This window comes from Saccopteryx bilineata, chromosome 1, assembly GCF_036850765.1.
Source record: "Saccopteryx bilineata isolate mSacBil1 chromosome 1, mSacBil1_pri_phased_curated, whole genome shotgun sequence".
NCBI lineage: Eukaryota > Metazoa > Chordata > Mammalia > Chiroptera > Emballonuridae > Saccopteryx > Saccopteryx bilineata.
In genome coordinates this window covers 383763300-383788099 of record NC_089490.1, presented here as the reverse complement: position 1 = coordinate 383788099, position 24800 = coordinate 383763300, and positions in this window count along the sequence as shown.

Sequence of the window (24800 nt, the reverse complement as noted above, 5' to 3'; positions counted from 1 at the left end):
ATACTTTGCAGCTCCCGTCCAAGTCCCAATGACCACTGCTTCTAGCTGGTAATGATTCAGGAAAAGCCATCTGCAGCATGTGTGAGATGGAGCCTCTGTTCTCCTCTGCCTGAAGAGATGAGACCAGGGTGCTTTTCCCTGGAGCTCTGCAACTGTGGCATGGTAAAGAGAACCTTGGGATACACTAAGCTGGGTGGCAAAGGTAAATTCACAATAGAAGTTGGCAAAAGGGGGAGAGAGAGCTCTAAATTAGGAGTAGGTCCCAGCCTGAAATATAAGTGGGGCATTGAGGTAGGAGGAATAAAGGACACACTATATATTAAATAAAGCAGCAGAAAATAGGACTATCAACACCCACAACAGAGATCTTTGAGGGAAGAATAAAAAACCTGACTATTCAGGCAAGACATAGTTAAGTGGCCCTTGGGCAAATGAGATCAGTTTACCTGCTTCTTGGAATAAATACCCTAGGCTCATCCACAGTGTCGTAGATGGGACCGATGGCCCTGGGCACCTTCAGCCTTCAGTGGCAAACCCCAGCATTCTGGGCAAGGTTAGGTCATTGGTGGCTGGAGCAGGGCTGAAAGAGACTAAACCCTCCCTTAGAGGAGTGAGGGGGAAGCCTACCTTCCAGTGTCCTTTTATCCTCACAGCAAAGGCATATAAGACTGGCAGGCTTTAGCTCAATGACCTTCCTTTTCACTATTGAAGCAGGACCCAAATGGATTCCTATGAGACCCCTTTTGGGAGTTGGAGCCTTTAAGGGCATATTCTAAAAGCTGGTAGTTCCCCTGATCTCTATTGGGTTTTTTCTGCCTCTTGGTACCTTAAAAGCCATGCTCAGAAGATCTCGCTGAGAGGTTTGAAAATCCCCATCTGACTATATAAACCTTTTCCAAATATCTGGAGCTATTTGGAAAAAGACAAAACAGTGTTATTAGCTGGATCAAATAAAAGGAGGGAGAAGTTTGCAGGAGAATAAGATTTGGCATCTCCTGTTCATCAGCATTAAAAAGAAATTTAAATTTTTTAAGTAAAAAGCATGATATGGTAGACCCATAGGAGTTCCAGGATATGACTCCCCCCTTTTAAATTATTTAAAATTGACCTTAAAATATTTGCTGGGTATGCTTTCATAATACCTTGACTTTAAAGATTGTAAGAAATACCCATAATTTGAAAGGTTTGACAAAATACAGTAAATGCTTTTGCTACATATGCAGGAGCATTGTCAGTTTTAACCAGTTTAGAAAATCAAATAATAGAAAAATGCATACAGACAATGAGCTATAACCTGCTTAGCAACCTCTCCTATTCTGGCAGAGGTTACTATGTATATAAATCCAGAATAAGTATCCACTGTAACGTGGACATAGGGCTGTTTGCCAAATGAAGGTATATGAGTAACCTCTATTTGCCAAAGTGGTCCTGGTAGGAGTCCTTGAGGGTTAACTCCAAATTAAGGGACAGATTGCAGTATAGGACCCCTTGGAAAAAAATTACCAATCAGCCATGCTGCTTCCTGAGAAAGTTGAAGCTGTTTACATAGGGCTGCAGCATTCTGGTGATGAATAGTATGAGACTGAATTGTTTGATCTGTCATGGTTGCTCCAAATAATTTTCTTTCAGGTAGCTTGATCAACAAGGGCATTCATTTGTACTAAAGCTCCAGGGAGCATGCAGTGAGCTCGAGTATGTCCTATAAAACATGGAGCTCTATGTTGACATGCAAGTCTTTGAAGAAGGAGGAACTGCTGAAATAATTCATCTGCAGTTGTCCCTAAGACAGCAGTCTTTATAGTGGAAACAACCATAAGTAAATATTTGCTGTCTATATATAGATTAAAGGAAGAATATGGCAAATGCTGAAAAGCCATAATAATGGCATATAATTCTAGTCTTTGAGCTGACTTTAAGTTGACTGTTTCAGTATAAAGTTGTCCACTGATTTGCAAAAGTGATTTGCCATTTAGTGGAAATTTCCCAGAGCCATTTTTGTTGATCCTTTGAAAAAAGGAACAACAATAATTTTGAGGCTCAAAACCTATAAGCTGTAAGGGTCGCCTATTCCCCTTGATAATCAAGGAGGCAACAAGATCAAAATATGGAAGTGTATTCCATGGGCTATTAGATGGTTCAATGTGCCCAAGCTGTAGCTGCTCTTGTACTAATCGAGCAGCTGCCCTAAGTTTCTCCTGAGAAAGGGGCCATTGGTCTACCCATACAGGATTATCTGATTTCCAAGTAACTGGGTCTGCAGAATGCATTATTGGGTAGCAGGAGCTACCAAGGCCCCTATGCTAAATTTTGATATCCTAATTCACACCTTCTGATATTGGGTGCCATTTCTAAGGGGGTGAGAATTTCTCGCTGTTCTTATACCTTGTAATTCTGTGGCTGCTGCATGAGTGGGCCAGGAAGGAGGCCAATGTAGCTTAGCAATAACAGATACATCAGCTCCAGTATCTAAAAGTCCTTTAAATTTATGCCCTTGTATTGTTAGTTCCATTTCAGGGCGTTCCTGATCTATTTTTTTAAATCCAATTGGCAAAAACAGAGGAGCCAAATCCCCAATTTTCTTGGGGCCCCTTTTGCAGGATGTGGCCTGAGAAGCAGAATTAGCATCCTTATACTATTCTTCTAACTGCCTGAATTAGCCCTGAGAAAAATTCTTTTTATTTTTTTTGATTAATTTTAATGGGGTGACATTGATAAATCAGAGTACATATGTTCAGAGAAAACAGCTCTAGGTTATTTTGAAATTTGCTTATGCTCCATTCCCATCACCTAAAGTCCAATTGTCTTCTGTCACCTTCTAACTGGTTTTCTTTGTGCCCTACCCCTTCACCAACCTGCTCCTTCTCCTCCCCCCCACCCTTTAACCACCACACTCTTGTTCATGTCTCTGAGTCTCATTTTTATGTCCCACCTATGTATGGAATCATATAGTTCTTAGTTTTTTCTGATTTACTTATTTCACTCAGTATAATGTTATCAAGGTTCATCCGTGTTGTTGTAAATGATCCAATGTCATCATTTCTTATGGCTGAGTAGTATTCCATAGTATATATGTACCAAAACTTTTTAATCCACTCATCCTCTGATGGACACTTGGGCTGTTTCCAGATCTTCGCTATTGTGAACAATGCTGCCATAAACATGGGAGTGCATTTCTTCTTTTCAAACAGTGCTATAGTGTTCTTGGGGTATATTCCTAACAGTGGGATAGCTGGGTCAAAAGGCAGTTCGATTTTTAACTTTTTGAGGAATCTCCATACTGTTTTCCACAATGGCTGCACCAGTCTGCATTCCCACCAGCAGTGCAGGAGGGTTCCCTTTTCTTCACATCCTCACCAGCACTTATTCTGTGTTGTTTTGTTGATGAGCGCCATTTTGACTGGTCTGAGGTGATATCGTATTTTGGTTTTAATCTGCATGTCTTTAATGATTAGTGATGTTGAGCATTTTTTCATATGCCTATTGGCTATCTGTATGTCCTCTTTGGAGAATTTTCTATTCATTTCTTTTTCCCACTTTTTGATTGGATTGTTTGTCTTCCTGGTGTTGAGATTTACAAGTTCTTTATAAATTTTGGTTATTAACCCCTTATCAGATGTATTGTCAAATATGTTCTCCCATTGTGTAGTTTGTCTTTTTATTCTGTTCTTATTGTCTTTAGCTGTGCAGAAGATTTTTAGTTTGATATAGTCCTATTTGTTTACCCTGTCTTTTATTTTACTTGCCTGAGGAGACAAATCAGCAAATATATTGCTGTGAGAAATGTCAGAGAGCTTACTGCCTATGTTTTCTTCTAAGATGCTTATGGTTTCATGGCTTACATTTAAGTCTTTTATCCATTTTGAGTTGATTTTTGTGAATGGCATAATTTGGTGGTCTAGTTTTATTTTTTTTGCAGATAGCTGTCCAATTTTCCCAACACCATTTGTTGAAGAGGCTGTCTTTACTCCAATTTATGCTCTTACCTCCTTTGTCAAATATCAGTTGTCCATAAAGGTGTGGGTTTATTTCTGGGTTCTCAGTTCTGTTCCATTGATCTATATGCCTGTTCTTATGCCAGTACCAGGCTATTTTGAGTACAATGGCCTTATAGTATAACGTGATATCTGGAAGTGTGATACATCCCACTTTATTCTTTCTTTTCAAGTTTACTGAGGCCATTCGTGTTCTCTTTTGGTTCCATATAAATTTTTGGAATATGTGTTCTATATATTTGAAGTAAATCATTGGTATTTTAATCAGTATTGCATTGAATTTATAAATTGCTTTTGGTAATATAGACATTTTAATGATGTTTATTCTTCTTAACCATGAGAACAGTATATGCTTCCACTTGTTTGTATCTTCCCTGATTTCTTTTATCAATGGTTTATAATTTTCCAAGTACAAGTCTTTAATCTCCCTGGTTAAATTTATTTCTAGGTACTTTATTTTTTTGGTAGCAATGGTAAAGGGGATTGATTCCTTAATTTCTCTTTCTGACAGTTCATTGTTGGTGTATAAAAATGCCTCTGATTTCTGAGTATTAATTTTATATCCTGCCACCTTGCTGAATTCATATATCAGGTCTAGTAGTTTTTTTACTGTGACTTTAGGGTTTTCTATATACAATATTATATCATCTGCAAATAATGATAGTTTTACATCTTCTTTTTCAATTTGGATGCCTTTTATTTCTTTTTCTTGTCTGATTGCTGTGACTAGGACCTCCAGAACTATGTTGAACAAGAGTAGAGAAATGGGGCATCCCTGTCTTGTTCCTGATCTTAAGGGGATTGCTTTTAATTTTTGCCCATTGAGTATAATGTTGGCTGTGGGTTTGTCATAGATGGCCTTTATCAAGTTGAGGTATGTGCCCTGTATTTCCACTTTGCTGAGAGTTTTGATAATAAATGGGAGCTAGACTTTATCAAATGCTTTTTCTGCATCTATTGAAGTTATCATCTGGTTTTTGTTTTTCCTTTTTTTATGTGATAAATATCATTGATTGATTTGCGAGTATTGTACCAGCCTAGCCTCCCCAGAATAAATCCCACTTCATCATGATGTATGTGTGTGTATATATATATATATATATATATATATATATATATATATATATATATATATATATATTGCTGGATCTTGTTTGCTAATATTTTGTTGAGGATTTTAGCATCTAAATTCATCAGGGATATTGGCCTATAATTTTCTTTCTTTGCATTGTCTTTGCCTAGTTTTAGAATCAGAATTATGCTCGCCTCATAAAAGGAGCTTGGAAGTCTTCCTTCCTCTTGAATTTTTTGAAATAGCTTGAGAAGGATAGGAGTTAGTTCTTCTTTGAATATTTGGTAGAATTCACTTGTGAAGCCATCAGGCCCTGGACTTTTCTTTGTTGGGAGTATTTTGATAACTGTTTTAATCTCATTTGTTGTAATCGGTCTGTTTAAGTTTTCTGATTCTTCCAGATTGATTTTTGGAAAGATTGTGTGTTTCAAGGAATTTGTCCATTTCATCTAGGTTGTCTAGTCTTTTGGCATACAGTTCTTAATAGTATTTTCTTACAATATTTTGTATTTCTGTTGTGTCAGTTATTTCTCCACTCTCATTTCCAATTTTATTTATTTGAGTCCTCTCTATTATTTTATTGGTGAGTCTCATTAAAGGCTCATTGATCTTGTTTACCTTTTCAAAGAACCAGCTCCTGGTTTCACTGATTCTCTGTATTGTTTCTTTGGCCTCTATGTCATTTATTTCTGCTCTGATCTTTATTATTTCCTTCCTCTACTAGCTCTGGGCTTTACTTGCTGTTCTTTTTCTAGTTCTTTTAGATGTAGGGTCAAGTTGTTTATTTAAGCTTTTTCTAGCTTCTTGAGGTATGCCTGTAATGCTATGAACTTCCCTCTCTGGACTGCTTTTGCTGTGTCCCATAAATTTTGAGTTGATGTATGCTCATTATTGTTCGTTTCTAGGAATTTTTAAATTTCTTCTTTGATCTCATTGTTTACCCATTTGTTATTTAATAACGTGCTATTTAGTTTCCAAGTGTTTGAGTATTTTTCAGTTTTTCTGTTTTGGTTGATTTCTTGTTTCATGCCATTGTGATCAAAGAAAGTGGTTGATATGATTTCAATCTTTTTAAATTTCTTGAGACTTCTTTTGTGCCCTAACATGTGGTCTACTCTAGAGAATGTACCATGAGCACTTGAAAAGAATGTATATTCTGCTGCTTTAGGGTGAAAGGTTCTGAAGATATCTATTAAATCAGGTTGATCTAGTGTGTCTTTTAAGTCTGCTGTTTCTCTGTTAATTTTCTTTCTTGAGGATCTATCTAATGATGTTATTGGGTACTGAAATCCCCTATTATTATAGTCTTGCTGTTGATCTTGCCCTTTAAGTCCATCAAAGTCTGCTTTATATATTTAGGTGCTCCTATATTAGGTGCATAGATATTTATAATGGTTATATCTTCCTGTTGGATTACTCCCTTTATCATTATTTAGTGACCTTCTTTATCTCTTACTATAGTCTTTGTTTTAAAGTCCATTTTGTCTGATATAAGTATTGCTACCCCAGCTTTTTTTTCATTTTCATTTGCGTGAAATATTTTTTCCCATCCTTTTATCTTCGGTCAATGTGCATCTTTTGTTTTAAGGTGTGTCTCTTGTAGACAGCATATGTATGGGTCCTGTTTTCTTATCCATGCAGCTACCCTGTCTTTTGATCAAATCATTTAATCCATTTACATTTATGATTATTATTGATATGTAATTGTTTATTGCCATTTTATTCTTTAAAATTGTATTCCTTGTTTGCTATATTCTCTTTCTTTTTTGATCTGTTTACAACAGGCCCCTTAGCATTTCTTGAAGCCTTGGTTTGGTTGTAGTGAGTTCTGTGAGTTTTTTTTTGTTTTTTTTGTCTGGAAAGCTTTTTATTTCTTCTTCAATTTTAATCGATAACCTTGCTGGATAAAGTAGTCTTGGTTGTAGGCTCTTGTTCTGCATTACTGTGAATATTTCTTGCCATTCCCTTCTGGCCTCAAGTGTTTCTGTTGAGAAGTCAGAAGTCATCCTTATGGGGGCTCCTTTGTAGGTGATAGTCTTTTTTTCTCTAGCAGCTTTTAATATTTTCTCTTTATCACTTAGCTTTGGTATTTTAATTATGATGTGTCTTAGTGTTGATTTCTTTGGGTTTCTCTTTAATGGAGTTCTCTGTGCTTCTTGAACATGTAAGATGTTTTCCTGCCTTAATTGAGGGAAGTTTTCAGCTATGATATGCTTGAAGAAAGTCTCTATCCCTTGTTTTTCCTCCTCTTCTTCAGGATTTCCTATGATGTAGATGTTAGTTCTCTTCATGTTGTCACAGAGCTCTCTTAGAGTTTCCTCAGACTTTTTGAGTCTCTTTTCTTTTTTCTGCTCTGCTTCGTGCCTTTATTTATCATGTCCTCTAACTCGCTGATTTGATTCTCAGCTTCATCCATCCTGCTTTTAATTCCTTCCATTGTGTTCTTAATTTCTGATATTGTATTTGTCATTTTTGACTGACTCTTTTTTATTATTTCGATGTCTTTTTTTATATTTGCTATCTCTTTATTTAGGTGTTAGTAATGATCATCTATGGTTGTTCTAATATCTTTGAGCATCCGAACAATTGTTATTTTAAACTCTGCATCTGGTAATTTGGTTATATCTGATTCATTCAGGTCCTTTTCTGGGGATTTCTCTTGATTCATTTGTGTTGCATTTCTCTGCCTTCTCTTCTTCTCTGTGTAAAGAAGGTCTTGGCCACTGGAGTCCACTGGGTGTGGCCTCTGTTCCCTAGGTATGGTCTGTCTGCGGTCCCGCCACCCCCTCTGCTGTTTCTGCCTAGGGCGTTTGAGTATGAGCATTGCCAGTGCCTGCCCACTGGGGCTGTTGCTGTTGTTTCTGCCTCTCTTTCACGGAGTGGCTGTGATCACATGCTTGGGTGTACAAACCTTGGTGGCCTTGGCCTTCACCCTGCTCCTGTGGGTGGCGTTATGTTCGGCCCTGTGGGCAGTGGCGAGCACCTTTGCTCAGCTGCGGGTCTCCGCCTGTTTCCGGTCTTTCGCCCACCCTTGCAGGAGGAGCCTGCTCATGGGATGGCTGCAAGCCTTGGCTCCACAGGCCAGGCAGGACTGCATGCCCATGCTCAGTAGCGGGACTCTGCCTGTTCTGGGTTTTTGGCTCCACTCGCGTGGGAGGAGCTAGCTCCCAAGTCAGGCCACAAGCCTTGATTCTGTGGCCAGGGTAAGGTTGTGCTCCTCTGCCCTTGCTTTAGGGCCAGTCTCCACCCCTTCTGTGGTTCCTGCCCTTCTCCCACAGGCTGGATTACAGGCGCCCCACAGTTGGGCTTGACCACTTTTGCATGTCCCCTCCTGCCCAGCCAGGCAAGACTGAGCTCACACCTGGGCCTCAGTGGTGGCCAGACAGCTTCTGCCCTTGCTGACAGAACTGCGCTTTCACTTCCCGTTGCCTCCTGCCCTCTGGCGAGCCCTCAGCTGTGTGGGGTGTGGGTACTGCAGGTCAGACCCTAACACTCACTACTGTAGCCCCGAAAGCTCCCTCCTTCTAAGTGACTCTGCTCTGAGTGCCATGGGAGAGCTTGTTTGGCTGGTGTCCTGCTTCCCTTTGCTGGTATTGCTGTTTCCAGGGGAAATATTCACTTCAGATTTGGAGAATGACTCGTCCCAGGGGTTAGGGTGGCTGTCTCCCAAAATGTTTCTCCCTGTACCTCCTAGATTATACTCTCTTTCTGCTACTCTGGTCCTCTCCACTCTCCCTGGCCTCTGGAGCCCCAGGTGAGTGGTTGTGAAGGAGGTGTTCTGCGTGGTTCCTTTAAGAAGAATCCTGGGTCTGAGAAATCAGTCTCTTTCTCACAAACAATATCCTGTCTTGTTTCCAGCTAAATACTGTCCATACACCTCTTCTAGGCTCTGGGGCTGCAGGCTGGGGCTTTGTTCCTGGGATTCAGGACCCTCCCCTCTCTGCTAAACTCACTTCCTGCCACGCAAATCTCTCCCAGCTGCTGTTCACTCTGGGGAGCTGGGCAGCCCTATCTGCATTTCTGCTTTTCCTCCCAGTCTCGGTGTGGCTTCTTCAGTGTTCCTTGGTTGAAGAGTCCTCTTAGTTTAGTCCAAAGTTGGTTTTTCCAGATAATAGTTCTTAAAATTAGTTTGTAATCCACTCCCCATTTCTTTCTTTTCTTTTTTTTTAATAAGGATACCACTCAGTAAGTTTAGGGCTCACCCAAAATAATACCAACCATCATTACTCTTATTTTTTATGTCAAAAACTGTCTTCCCAAGTTTCTACTGGTAGCTATTTCAGGAAAAAATAGCCCATGAAAAAAATGTGTTTTACTTCTTGTAGTAGGTTGAATAGTGTCCCCTAAAACTTGGGTCTAATCTACAACCTCTGAATATGACCTTATTTGTACATAGGGTCTTTGCTGGTGTAAAAGAAGTTTTCTGGAATTGTCTTCTCTGTGATGGAGTTATTTTTTATTTCAGGTATTTCAGGTACAAAAAAACTACATCTTTTGCTCTGAGACATTTTTGGGTAACATAAGTTGTTTCAGGTGGCATTGTAAAAATATGCTAAGATTATTTAAAATACGTAAAATTTGCTTTATATCCACTCTATTGTATATAAATTCTGTGACAGAGCTGCACTTGCAGTGTTACAGATTGAGAAGATTATGCTTCTAGTGGAGAGGATTTAAGATTTCAAAATCTTCCAAGTAAAGGAAGGGGTCCATGACCTTGGATGCCATATTTATATAATTGTTTTTATTAGCTTCCAACTGAAACTTAGTATTTCTTTACTACATTTTGTCTAACAATGTCAGCAACAAACCTATAATTTATTACCTAAGAATTTGGGCAATAAGTCACAGAAAGATTATAGTACCTGTCATTTGTCAACTATGTAATTAACTAATATATATATATATATATATATATATATATATAGTAATTGTAAATAACTTAGCAAAACAGTTATGTTCATCACTACTTCAAATTTATTAGCTATTTTGAGACCTAAGTCTAGATCTCGTTATTTAAGGTATTCATACAAGAACTTAGATTTTTTTTTTAAGTGAAAGGAAGGTAGAGAGGGATGTAGATTCCCACATGCAGCCAACTGGAATTGATCCATCAACCACATCTAGTGCCAATTCTTGAGTACCAAGCTACTTTTAGTGCCTGAGGCTGATACACTCCAACAGAGTTATCCTCAGTGCCCAGGGCCATGTTTGAACCAATCAAGCCCCTGGCTGTGGGATGAGAAGAAGAAGAGAAGGGAAGGGGGAGAAACAGATGGTTGCTTCTCCTATGTGCCTTTACTGGGATTTGACCTGGGATGTCCAAACTCTGAGTCAACATTCTATCCACTGAGCTACTGCCCAGGGCCTAGATTTTTTTATATCACAAATTTGTTTTAAATATTTGCTTAATGAAATTTCAATATATTTGGCTTCCTTGGTGAAAATAAATAAATAAATATATATATATTATTCAGAATTTTCAGGATAAAATAAAAGACAATTGTAAAAAACTGAAATTTTAAAAGATTAGAAACCATTAGTTGACTTTCAGAAATCTTTAATGATATTCTTGTTCATATTTCTGATTTCATTTCCACATGTATGTAATGAGTGCTTACTATATATGTATGTTAGACCTGGTAAGATACCAAGAAAAATACAAATATAGATGAAACAAAGGCTTGTGCATGTTCAACAGAGGTAGGATACAAAAGTCTTTAAAGGAATATGTTAACCAGAAAAATGAATATGTGAAATTAATAGGTAGAGTTTTCACAGGCAGAAGAGTTCAGGGAGGGAATTTCAGAGAAGGGATGTATTGTGAATACATCATTGTTGTTGGAAAGCTAAGGGAGCTTTGGTCATAGTTTGGTCTGTTTGACAGGACTTTGGATATGCTATTGAAAATGTAGTTCAACAATATCTGGGAAGACTTGAATGCAAGGACAAAAAATTTGTCCTAAATTTGCTAGGTATCAAAGAGTTAGTAAGATTTGAACAGGCTATTGTCAGAATTATAATTTAGGAAGATGAATCTGGGTGCAGGATAACGCTTTGTGGAGAGAGAAGGCAGTAGACCAGGGGAGAGCAATTACAATGACAAAGTAGGAAGATTATAAAGACCTGCATCAGGGTAATGTAGGCAGGAATGAACAAAATATGAAGGACACTAAATATAGAATCTTTGTGATTTGGGATAAGTGATTAGATAATGAAAGTGCAGAGGAGGAATTAAATTTGTGTGACTGGTGCTGTTAATGGATATTTCAAGGGGAAGGTGACAAATTCTATTGTGGATCTGATAAGTTTATGGTGTCAGTGGCCTTTGGGCAAGATATTCAGGTGGAGAAGTCATGCAGTCAGTTAGAAATCTGGGTCTGACAAGGAGCTGATGTCAATGAAAAGAGAAGCAAAAGTCCAAAGTAATTAATAAATAGACCTCATTCAGAGAATCTGGCTTTCAATCTAATTAAAGTGTTGTAGAGACTTGTGTGGGTTTTTTTTTCAATTTGTTGTGATTTGTGGTCATATATTTGTGATCCCTTCACAGCTTGTATTTGGTTTAATAAGGACCAACATGGCATCATTTCCAGGATGATCAGGGTGAGAAAGTATATTCAGCAGAAATTGTCTGCTTGAGCATTTTCCAGTCCAATTTGCAAACCAAGAACTTCTGATCTGTTTTCTAAACTTTAGGTGCTCATCCTAGCAAGTTGAGATAGATATACTGCTCGTTAATCTTCATACTCAACTCAGCTGTTCTTTCTTCCTTAGAGCAAAATGATTTAGGGAAGTAATATGAAAGAAAATGAACTAACATGATATAAAAAATGGTGCATAACTTGGAACCTTAACTAAGTTCAGAGTTGCTGCTGATTACTTTGCGATCTCATTCTTTATTTGCAAATGCCACTGCCTCATGGCCACTGAGTTCTTATTGTATTATTGCATCGTTAATCATTATAGGAATTCAAATACTGCTCTAGGATAAATACAAGCGTGCTCTATCTTTCACTTTGTGTGTCTCAGTGTCTCTCTTTTCCTTCATTATCATATTGGGGCTTGCATTTAAATGGCCACTTGTTTCTAAAATATTTTCAAAATGTGTTATGATCACTGATGTGAGACTCTCAGGGGAGAAATACAACAGATATGTGGCATTGTATTAGGAGGTCGATTTAGAGATAGGAATAGACAACCTCATATCCATTTGTATGAGGGAAGATTTAATAGGTTAAGTGAAATCATGTTTGCGTTTAACGAGACAGTGAAAGCAGGATATTCCAATTGAAAAGGCAATTTAATATCAAATGATGTCTTCCAGTCACTTGTGCACTTTAAGGAAATTAACACTTTACAAACTTTACCCAGCAAAAAACAAATAAGATACTGTGGACAACATTTGATCAACAAATATTTATTGAGAGTGTGCTATGTACTATATTAGGCACTTGTGATATATTATAAACAAAACAGTCAAAGAGCATTTGTGTTATGGAAAGGCAGGCACTAAACTATAGACACAATGAATAAATATGCTATACATTAAAATGTAATAAATACCATAGGGGAAAATGTATTGCAAGATAAAGGGAAATTCATCATGCAGGGGTGGCAGAAAAGTTGTCATTTTAAATGAGCTAATCAGAGTAGGTCTCATATTAAAGATGAGATCTGATGACAACTATAAGGAGAGGAATAAGCTGTGTAAATAGAGCATTTGCAGTAGGAGGTTGGGGCAGCACTTTGAGAAGTGACTAGCCAATGAAAAATACTGTTATAAAGTCCAGTTCATTATGAAGCACATCTTTCATTAAGAGTTTTCACCTACCCACAGTAAATAGTCTCTATTCAGCTAAACAATTTTAAAAACTCCCTAAATTTAAGCTCTTTTATTTTAGAGTGGCAGTTGGTAAACAACTCTCATGAACTGATGATTCTGACCCACTGTTTATTTTTGTAAATGCAGCTTTATTGGGACATGGCCACACTTGCCTGTTTATATATTATCTGTGGCTGCTTTCATTCTACAATGGCAGAATTGAACATGAACAGAGAACAGACATTTACTGTGTGACTATTTATAGAAAACTTTTCCAGCTCCTATTCCAGGATATTCAAAATATCATGAAATTAATGAATCAAAGCCACTCTAAGACTCATGAGGCAAAAAATGTGTCTTAAATAAGACAGCATAGACTTTTGAACATTTGAGTGCTTCATCAATTTTTGTGTAACTCTGAGAAAATTACTTAACTTTCTTTATTCTGGATTTTTTTCCCCAGTATGTACTTCATAGAGTCAAATAAATTAAATGAGATAGTGCATTTAGTATGCTGACACAGTGATCATTTGAATTGTGTAGTAAAACACTTTGAATCTAAATGTAATATAACTAAGTGTATTTGTCTATTACTGCAATAGCAAATTGCCACAAACAATGATTGAAAAGAATACCCTAATGATTTTATTGGTCCCACCAAGATTATACAGCATAACTCACCATTTCGAGGTCTGCTGATTAGCAGCTTCTATTTCACCTGCTGATTTAATTCCCCTTTGCCATATAACCCTCAGGTGCTAGGGATTAGGACCTAGATGTCTTTGGAGGGTTATTATTTTCCCACAACATTAAAGGCCACCAAGTTTCTTGACCCAGGCCATTCATCTCATCACATGTATAATCAAGACTAGGACCTAAGTTTCCTGACACATGTTAAGTGTTGAATGTCTCTTTAATTTTAATATGCTGCTTTCAGTAAAAAGCTTTTGCTTAATTTGACACAAGGAACCAAAGTTGCACTGTATCAACAGAAAGAGTCTTTTTCTTTTTCTTTTTTTTAAGTGATTATTTTAAGGCTCTCATGCATCAGGACCTTGTTAACATCTGGAGAGAAGGCACAGTCAGAAAAGAAGAAATGCTTTTATAAGTGCTACAAGATTTCTATTATAAGCTTTGACTTAAATAAGCTTCCCTTTCTTTTTTGTGACAGAAATAGAGAGAGAGATACAGAGAGAGGGACAGATAGAGACAGACAGGAAGGGAGAGAGACGAGAAGCATCAAGTCTTTGATGTGGCACCTTAGTTGCTCATTGACTGCTTTCTCATATGTGCCTTAACCAGGAGGCTACAGCAGAGTGAGTGACCCCTTGCTCAAGCCAGCAACCATGGTGTCAGGTTTATGATCCTACGTTCAAGCTGGTGAGCCCACGCTCAAACTGGCGACCTCGAGGCTGTATCCCAGTTTGGTGCTGTATCTACTGCGCCACCTTCTGTTCAGACTAAATAGGCTTTTGTTATTAAGTTTTAGACAAGGATTATGTGAGGTACGTTAGGAAATAGCATCATGATGAAAGAAATGAAACTGTATCTCTTCTGAATACTCATACATGTTTATCCCCAAAAGTAGGATCCTCAAGATGGTGTCAAAGGCTGACAGTGGCCCCCTCTACATGCTCATTTTCCTCTTACATAGTTATATGCATTCTACCTGAGCAAACGGCTGCACAATCACACCCAGGTTGTAGTCCCTTGTGTGGCTATGTGACTAGGTTCTGTCCAGTGGCATATGAGCAAAAGAAAAGTGCAAGTTTGGTCATGGCCCTCAAAGAAAGATGTAAACCTCTCCCTTTCCTTTTTACTTTATATCTTGGTTCTACTACTAGGCTGTTAGCAATATTATTTAACCATGATCTGTGTACCACACACTGAAGAAGGTAAAGACCAAAAGATAGAAGGCTGGATGCTTGATCACTTTTACCCTAACAGCCCTGAATTACTATGTAAGATAAAAATAAACTTTCATATTGCACCAAGCACTTTGTTTTGGGTCTCTTGTTACAGGGCCCTGGTCAGCATCCTTACTAATGCAAAGCTAATGCATCCCCTTGGGAACTATAATTATTTTCGCAAATATCACTCTAAGTTTGTGTCATCAACAAATCCATGTTTCCTTCTAGAAAGTAGCAAATCGGTTAAAATGCAAACAAGAATATAAAGGAAAAACAAAATATTGCTTGGAAGTATTAGATTATTTTTGGTGATGAGTTGCTTTCTTAAAACAGAAGGGTCTTTGCTATTGTGCATATTTATAAAGGAAGAGAAAAAATATATAAAGGCTTTTGGAACATTTTATCATTTTAAAAGTTATTTAATTAGCTCTAAAAGCTACGAAAGTGTTGACACTCTAAGTGGATCAGAAAGTGGAAATAAGAGGAATCTATTCCTAATTTTATACTGATTCGCAATTTGTCGCATGTTCCTACTATTGCTCAAAACACAGTCGAAGAGGAATGTGCTCAGGTGGTTTTAGTTGCTGTGAAACTATTAACCTCCATAGGAAAATAAAGTTAAGAAGTGCATTTATGTTGTAGAATGTTAGTCCATTGTACTGGTTAAGAGTTCTGGGCCAGTTCTGGAATCAGGAGGGCCTGGCTTTCAGTCCCAGCTTTGCCATCTGTCCCAGGAACCTCACTTCTGTTCCTGTTCCTTAATCTGTCAAATGAGATTAACCTACAATTCTTCTTTTATATGATACTTGTGACATATGTGGCACATGTCAAAGTGCCAAGCAAACTGTGAATATACAGTAAGAATTAGTTGTTAGATTAATATCAGCAGTTTGAACATGGGTTTATTCACAGAAATATAATTCCCTATCAGAATTCCCTAAGGCCCTGGTCAGCAAACTGCGGCTCGTGAGCCACATGTGGCTCTTTGGCCCCTTGAGTGCGGCTCTTCCACAAAATACCATGTGCAGGTGCTACTTCAATAAGGAATGTACCTACCTATATAGTTTAAGTTTAAAAAATTTGGCTCTCAAAAGAAATTTCAATCATTGTACTGTTGATATTTGGCTCTGTTGACTAATGAGTTTGCCGACCACTGCCCTAAGAAAATTTAAAATAAATTCAGATTCTTCTCCAGAAGCTTTGATTCAGTAAGTCTGGGGTAGGTTCCCTGAATTTATATTTTTCCAAATTCAAGATTTGAGATGTCATTATGATATTCATGACTCCATCCAGGGTTTGGTAGCCTTTTGTTTAAACACCAATTCAGTTAGTGCTTCACATGAGTGATAATAATAATAATAATAATAATAATAATAATGCCATGCGTTGCCTTTTAGAGAACACTTAACTGTTTTCTTTTTCTTTCATAATCACCTTTGAAGTAAGTTCCTATATCCCCACTGTTGGTCAAATAAGTTTGTAAATATATGTATACGTTTGCTTGCTTTGGGTGTGGGAGACGGGCTGTAAGCTGGCAAAGTTGTTATAGCCAAAGGCTTACTTTTAAGACTAAGCCTTTCCTCCCTTCTAATACTAAGGTCTTCTCAAAATTCAGCTTTTCTCCACACTCTTGACTGTTGCATGATGTGGGGTGGTGCACTCTCAAGAGGAATCCCGTTTATGCCTCAGATAAGTCGCTTTGTATCAGAGACTTCCTTATTTGGATACTGGCTTAAAGGCTTTAATTTCTACACTATAAAATAAGGGAGACCAGGGACTCTCTCGCAGCTCCTGAAATTAGCATTGCAGAGGAGAGGCAGCCAAGATAACAGAGTCCTGAAGGAGAAGCCAGTTTATGCAGAGTTTGTGCAGAAAGAAAGAGATGAGGAACAGAGGTGAATAAGGCTGGTGAGCTAGAAACCTTTGATTCTAGGAAACTTGAAAAAGTCAGTGGCTTTGGGAACCCTGAATGGAAAGGGAAGTGTTTTCCCACTGTGTGTATTTCTTGCCCACTGGGTGCAAGCTAGGATTAAAGATAATGGCCCGCCAGTTCTTGACTCCATTGTGTCATTACCATCTGTCTGAATCAAACCTGAACCTCCGTTGGCCAGGCGGCTGTAATGGTGGCTGCGGCAACAGGCTTTACACCCACTTTACAATATATATATATATATATATATATATATATATATATATATATATGAATTGTTCCTTGCTTAGTCATAGAGCTTATAAACTATAATAAATCTTTTATATACTTGGTATTTTTAAGGACATATATAACATTTAAAATAAATCTAAAAGAAGCAATCCCACTAGGATTCTTTTCCCCCTCTTTTTATAATTTCTTCTTTCACTGATATAAATTCTGGAATTTTAAGAAACCTAATTTGGTATTTACTTGCTCATCAGGAGTCCTTTAAGTCGATGTGAATTTCTTTCTAATCCAGGCTGAACACGAAGGAATGAGGAAGGAAGTGAACATTCAGAGTGAATTGGAAATGTAACAACAACCAGAGAGCTTTTTGAACTCAAATCCAGCAAATTACGGAGGGTTTCGTGTTTTGGCTGTGCCACAGCAAGTGTGTTTGAAAGTATTCTTACCACTTCTATTTTAAAGAGAAAGTCAAATTCTAAAGAGCCATTTAGAAGAAACAGAATGAGAGAGACTTTTCCGGCTAACTTGGAACTTCATGGGCTGACTAAGAGTAGCAGCCTATTGTTCTTAAGGTTTGGGTACCAAAGCATGCGTTTCCCACATAGAAAAGATTGTTTTAAAAGAACTGTCATACATTTTTAAAATATATATTCATAAAAGCCATATCTGTATGAGGCAACAAGTGAAAATTGTAGTAATTCTAAATGGTTTATCATAACACACTGATGTTATATCTCAAACCCCCTGAAGACTAATGCCAGCCCCCACTCATTCCAGCTACTTTCAGATCTCTGCAGGTCAATCCAAAACTTTTGTTATTCGCAGCTGCCAGGAGAAGCCTCGGATATCTAGTAATTTAAAAGACTAAATCCTAGAGGTCACTATACTACTTTAAAAGGTCCTTTCCCAGCCAAAATACTTTTAGGACTTCTTCATTCTAGGACTGTATTAGTTAGGGTTGTCAAGAGAAACAGAACTAATATTGTGGCAATATAGATATTGAATAATAAATAAAATATTTTATCACTAGAAATGTGTTTTGTTGTTGTTGTTGTTGTTGTTGTTTTTTCATTTTTCCAAAGCTGGAAACGGGGAGGCAGTCAGACAGACTCCCACATGCGCCCGACCGGGATCCACCCGACATGCCCACCGGGGGCGATGCTTTGCCCCTCTGGGGCGTCGCTCTGTTGCGTCCAGAGCCATTCTAGCACCTGAGGCAGAGGCTACAGAGCCATCTCCAGTGCCCGGGCCATCTTTGCTTCAATGGAGCCTCGCTGTGGGAAGGGAAGAGAGAGACAGAGAGGAAGGAGAGGGGGAGGGGTGGAGAAGCAAATGGGCGCCTCTCCTGTGTGCTCTGGCCGGGAATCGAACCCGGGACTCCTGCATGCCAGGCCGACGCTCTACCACTGAGCCAACCGGCCAGGGCCTAGAAATGTGTTTTTAAAGTATCTCCCTGTATAGAAAGGGAGACATCATCAAAACAATGACTTGAAAACAACTGAAATAACACCAGCAAAGAGGTGCTGGATGATACTTCAAGCCTACTTAAATAATTGGAATTGTACTCTTACACTCAGAACTGGAACCAATGATTGACTGCATAGTCTTCTTAGACCTTACTTCCACTGCATTTTGAGAAATATTTCTTCTTGTCCACATCAAGATGTATTTGGTAAAATATGAATTAGCCATCTTGACCATTTTAAATTATATGTTAAATAAGTATAAAGTATAAACTGAATTAGGTTCCCTTCCTATGACAAAGAGATTATTTACTCTATTGGTAGCTGAATAAATAACATTAATTGGAAAGCTCTTTGGAAATGTGCTTTCTATAATATAGAGACAGAAAGAAAAAGTAGATAACAGTTTCTGAGCTGGAGAGAAGAAAGAAACCAACATTCCTAGGCAGAAAAAGCAGAGATTGAAAAAAAAGTACCATTAAAAATAGTCATACTACTGTTCCTAATTTATTACAGAAGCCCAAGCTTGTAATCTTCATATAATTAGGATCCCTCTTGTTTGGTCAAATAAATTTGCAAAATATGATGTTTATGTTTGCTGACTTATAGTTTGCATTGGAGGCTAGGCCAGATATATGTGGTCTGTGAAATTGCAAATGACCTTTCTGCTTGGGAAGGGCCATTGTTTTGCTAATGTTTGTTGGAGGAGAGGTTTTCAGGCCAGAAAGTTTTGAAAAGGGAGAGAAGAAGAAGTGGCAGGAAGAAGCCATGTTTGCAGAGTGAGAGAGGAGAAAATGTAGAATGCTGAGGAAGAAGCCATGTTGGCAGGGAGAGGGAAGATGTTCAGATGGTATTGGGCAGATAAAATGTATTATGCTCACTTTGTTAAAGAGGCCGTCGCCCAGGTGATATTAATGTGTGTTGAGAATCCTTGTAGCCTGGGGCTTGGTTTTGGGATTAAGCCTTTCCCACCCTTTTTGATGTGGGGTGGTACAATCCAATCATGCCTCAGAGAAGTGACTTTGTATTCGAGACTTCCCTATTATGTATATTGGATTAGAGGTTGTGAAGCTACAATATAAAATGGGGATGGAGCGGGAGCTTGCGCTCTTGGTTCCTGGGATGAATAGCATGAGAGAGCAGAGGGAGCAGAGCAGAGAGCAGAAAGAGGCCATGTGGCCAGGAGAAGCAGCCAAGATGGAGGAGTATTGAGTGAGAGGCCAGTTTGAGCAGTTTGATGCTGGAGAAGGAAGGAGATGGGGAACAGAGGTGAATAAGTCTGGTGAGCTAGAAACTTTCGATTCTAGGAAACTTGGATAAGTCAGTAGCTTTGTGAGCACTGAATGTGAGTGGGTTTTGGAGCCCAGTGTATGTTTTTACTTGCCCGCTGGTTGCAAGCTAGAATTACAGACTATGGCCCACCAGTTTGTGGCTCCGTTGTTTCTTTACCGACTGTCCGAATCCAATGCGAACCTGCATGGGCCAGAAGGCTGCTGTGATAGTAGCCCTGGCCGTGGCTTCTGGCTTTACAGATGGGGAACCAGAGGTCAGGGGCTTGGCAAACTCCACTGAGACTGGTGGGGCCTTTGATTCTAGGAGGAACCAGAGAAGATTCTCTTGGTTGTGGAACTGGAGAATGTGTCAGGGCTTTGGGAGCCCTGAGTGAGTGAAAGGGAAATATTATCCCTGCCTGTTTGCATGTCAGCAGGTGTGAGACTCCAATACAGAAATGACCCACCATTTTTTGGCTCCACTGTTTCTTTACCATCTGCCCGAATCAATGAGAACCTGCATGTGCATGGTCAAAATGGCCGCGACTACTGGCCATACACCCCACATCTCCTATATTTGTTCAGATGTAGATAATAACAGAAAGTAAGTAAATTTGTAAAATGTTACAAACTTTTCCCTTTTTAATACCCACATTGAGATAATCCCTCTTCTCTTTTTTTTTTTTCTTTTGTTCTTCAGTTTTTGGAGTTGGTTCCAGTTTCCAACTAAATTCTTTGGTTTTGTACTGCTACTTCTTTTGAGTGGTTGGTAATAGATCTGAAATATGAAACATTAGAAAGAGACTTTCACTTTATATTAGGAGGATGATTAAAAACAAACTGGACTGTGAGCATCATCTTGGAATTGACAGCATGGGTTTGACCTCGGTAAAGGGCACATATCCAAAATAACCCATGTGGCCTGTCTGGTTAGCTCAGTTGGTTAAGAGCATTGTCCCAAAATGACAGGGTTGTAGGTCCAATCCCCAACCAAGGCACACACAGGAAGCGACCAATGAATGAATGATCCTCCTCTTTCTCCCTTCCCCTATCTCTTTGTTCTCCCCTTCCTTTCACTCTTTCTCTCTTGAATCAGTGGAAAAACTAAAAAAGAAACCAAGGAGGTTGATGTCCAGTCTTAGACTTTTTCCAGTCTGTCATAATGTTATCACCTTTTCCATGCCTGGAAAATTAAACTTTGTGATTATCTTGGATTTATGGTAAAGTGCTTGTCTGGGAATATTGAAAAGATAAAGTGATCCTTTCGAGAAAAATTTCAGACAATTTGGAAAAAATGTATGCTGAAGGAACTCTCACTTTTTACCTGGATTCAGGGTGTGGCATTGTTTGCAAAGATGACTAATGACAAGGGCTGCTTCATCCCTTTCAAGGGCCATGGGACATTGGTTCCAGGACCCCCTGAGGGCACCAAAATTCATGAATGCTCAATTTCTTTACATAAAATGGTGCAGTATTTACATATAAACTATGCAATTCTTCCATACACTTTAAATTTTCTCTAGCTTACTGGTAATGCCTAATACAATGTGTTTTGTAAACAGTTGTTATACTTATTGTTTATGGAATAAGACAAGAAGAAAAAGTCTGTACAAGTTCTGTGAAGATATAACCATTGCAGACCAAATGTTAGTATAGGTCATTAGCTAGTTATGAATAAAGAAAGGGAACAGAGGGGATCAGACATTGAGCATACTAAACTAGGAAGAAGGAATCAAATATGAAACTTAATAAAACTGGAAATTCTGTGTCAGTATGAAGTTACAACATTCCATCAAACTTGGTTTACTAGGGAGCTATAACCTATACAGGTTCATTCTCACACTCCAGGAAACTGCTGTTTCCTCTGCTCTAGGGACTGAATCCCTGGGGTGGACAGGAAGAGTCTCCCCGGGGTGCAACTGGGCCGGGGACCAGGATTATTGCGGAGAAATGGGGAAATTCTTCGCTGAGCAGGTGTGCCGTGGAAAGCAGATGATGCAGCAGAACTTCTGGACCTGTGTAAGAGAAAAGTCAAGATGGCATGGGGGAGGTGCTTCTACTGTGACACATACTCAGGAAAAGCAAATATGTTGACATGAAGGGGCTGAATCTAGCCCGGGAAAATATGAGAAAAGAATCAGACCGGATAGGAGGCACAAATCTCCCATGGGTTCAGAAAAAAGTTTGGTTTGGAGGAGGTTCCAACTCAGGCCCCAGAGAAAATCAGTAAGTGGATTGGATGGTTGGAATGACAGCTTGCTTGTTACCAAGAACGAAGAAAGTGTATGGAGGATTATCTGGAAGCGTGGAGTGGTTGCTGCTAGAGACTGCACACCCTCTGTACCCCAGATTGCATTAATTTCCTTCACCCCAACAAAATCTTATCACTATATTTCAAGCTTCTGCACATGTATGCCTTTGTAATGTCTTTTGCTTGACATCTCAACAGGACCTGTAAAACTCACAGCAGCTTTCTGGAGATACCCTAATACAGAATAAGTGCTTCATAAATTTGTTTACAGAATAAGACATACACACAAGAGTCTGTACATGGTATGCGCAGACACAGCTATGGTAGGCCTAACCACGTAGTACATGCCAGCAATTACATAACATTATTTTTTTAAAATATTTTGATCTGCATTGGTTGAATCTATAGATTCGGAACCTGCAGATAGAAAAGCTGATTATAAATGACAGACTCTCTACAAACTGGAGAGCTTTTGCAGAAAGACTAGCTTCATTTGATAGCCTCCAAGGCATTTCTTTCTCCAGAACAACAAAGGAACTTTGGGGTTCTTCTGCCTTAGTTTAATTAAGGTATAAGTTGATTATATCCTCTTAGTTTACACTCTTTTCTTTCTTTTACAATATGTGTAACGAGTTGGCAGGCATGAAATTTAGGGAGACACAATGCTATTTTTAATCTTTCTTTTTCAATAGTCTTATAAATAGCATGGTAAACTGTGAAGCACTTTCCTTTAGAAATGCTGATACCCTGAGGGCTTAGTCAGTTTCAAGGCTTTTCCAAGAAGCTGCATTATTTGGTTTTCTTTGAAATTAATACAGTTATTAAAATAGCAATCATTGTATACTTTGTGGATTGGCCCTAAAAAACGGTGCAGCCTGTGAGCTTTTCTCTAAAATTCACATGTTCATAAACGTGCCGATGTAATGATGTCAATAGAGTTTAGTTACAGGAGATAAAAGCTGACCAGTTTTAGTCTCTCCTTATGTAGCTTTAGTTTCTTTTAATCTGAGGTCAGAATAGTTTATTTTAAATTTAAAAATAAACACAAGATAAATGATCTGCTTTTTAGTGATGCTTGCTAAAGTAATAAAAGTCTCAAAATGTGCTATTCCTTTTCAATTTTGAAAAAAAGACAACTCTTATAATAACATGATACTTTATGATGATCCTAATACTGTGTCCTTTTTGGGTAGGATTTTGAATTTTTCTGAGTAGAGATTGTTTTCTTACACTGAATCTGATACTTCTTCCACAGAAAGCCAGGGAATGGTATCTTAAGAATAGCCTTATTATTTTTAACACTTCCTATACACCAGGACAAAAATATCATTGGAAGAGAGCTCCAAACTCACCTCTCATCTTACTTTTGTCTATAATTACAAAATGGTGGGAGTGGAGAAGAAGGGTTGACACATGAATTATTCACATACAGCAACTGGGGGCAAGTGCTTTTACTGGGACTCAGGGTAGAGTACACAGGAGAAAGTATGAGGGATTTCATTAGTGCATTTTTTTTTTTTTTGACAGAGACAGAGGAACAGAGAAGGACAGACAGGAAAAGAGAGAGATGAGCAGCATCAATTCTTTGTTGTGGCACCTTAGTTGTTTATTGATTGTGTTCTCATATATGCCTTGACCGGAGGCAGGGGAGTAGGGGGGCTACAGCAAACCGAGTGACCCGTTGCTCAAGCCAGCGACCTTGGCCTTCAAACCAGAGACCATGGGGTCATGTCTATGATCCCACACTCAAGCCAGGGATTCAGCATTCAAGCCAGTGATGCAGCACTCAAGTTGGTAAGCCTGTGCTCAAGCCAGATGAGCCTGTGCTTAAGCCGCTGACCTCAGGGTTTTGAACCTGGATCCTCTGTACCTCAGTCTGATGCACTGTCCAGTGCACCACCACCTGGTCAGGCTTCATTGGTGTGTTTGAATGTCATGAGGTCACACTCAAGGAAGGGCAAGAAGGAGCACTTTCGGCAGGGATCAGCCTTGGTGTATCTGATTATCACACTGGTGTACCTGGTCAGCTGGGCAAGTGCTCACATACTCTTTTGGGGAATGTTGAGGAATCTGAAAAAGATGAAGTTTAAGAAACTTAAAATATATGATTATATTGTCTTCATAGTGTGAAACTCACCAGAAAAATTTTAACTCCATACCAATGTCATCACTTTAAGGATTATTAAAACAGAAACAAATCATCAAACATTTATTTGACTAGTCCATTTACTCTATATGAAACGGGGGAACATTCTTTGTAAACCAGTTTGAGCTTAGCCATGTGATTGGCTGAATATAAATCAGGCAGAGGAATTCATCTGAAAAAGACACAGTAGTCTGATAAATCACCTTGATCCAAACATCTGGAGACTCATATGCCTGATGGTCTAGCAGTTCCTTCCCTTGGAACTGCTGTCAGACCTATTTCATCGTTACTTCCTCTTTCCCATAATTTCTAGTGATCAAATGCCAGTTGCTATTCTTGTATCTTATCCTTATGTCAACTTTCCTAATTTCAAAACATTTTCACAGCACAATATGGTTTCCAAGTTTGTGCCCTTAAATTCTTTTTCTTGTGTGGGTATCATAGAAATACACATATGCTAGAATTTTATGTAAAGACAGCACGTGACTGGAAATAAATTACTGTGCATATTTATAGAAAAATTTCAAAATAAACCATTTGAATACACAAAATTAAATTTTATTTACTTATTGGCTATATTGGGGTGACATTGATTAATAAAATCATAGGTTTCAGGTGTACAGTTCTATAATATAACATCTGTATATTATATTGTGGGTTCACAACCCCAAGTCAAGTCTACTTTCATCACATTTATTCCCCGTTTACCCTC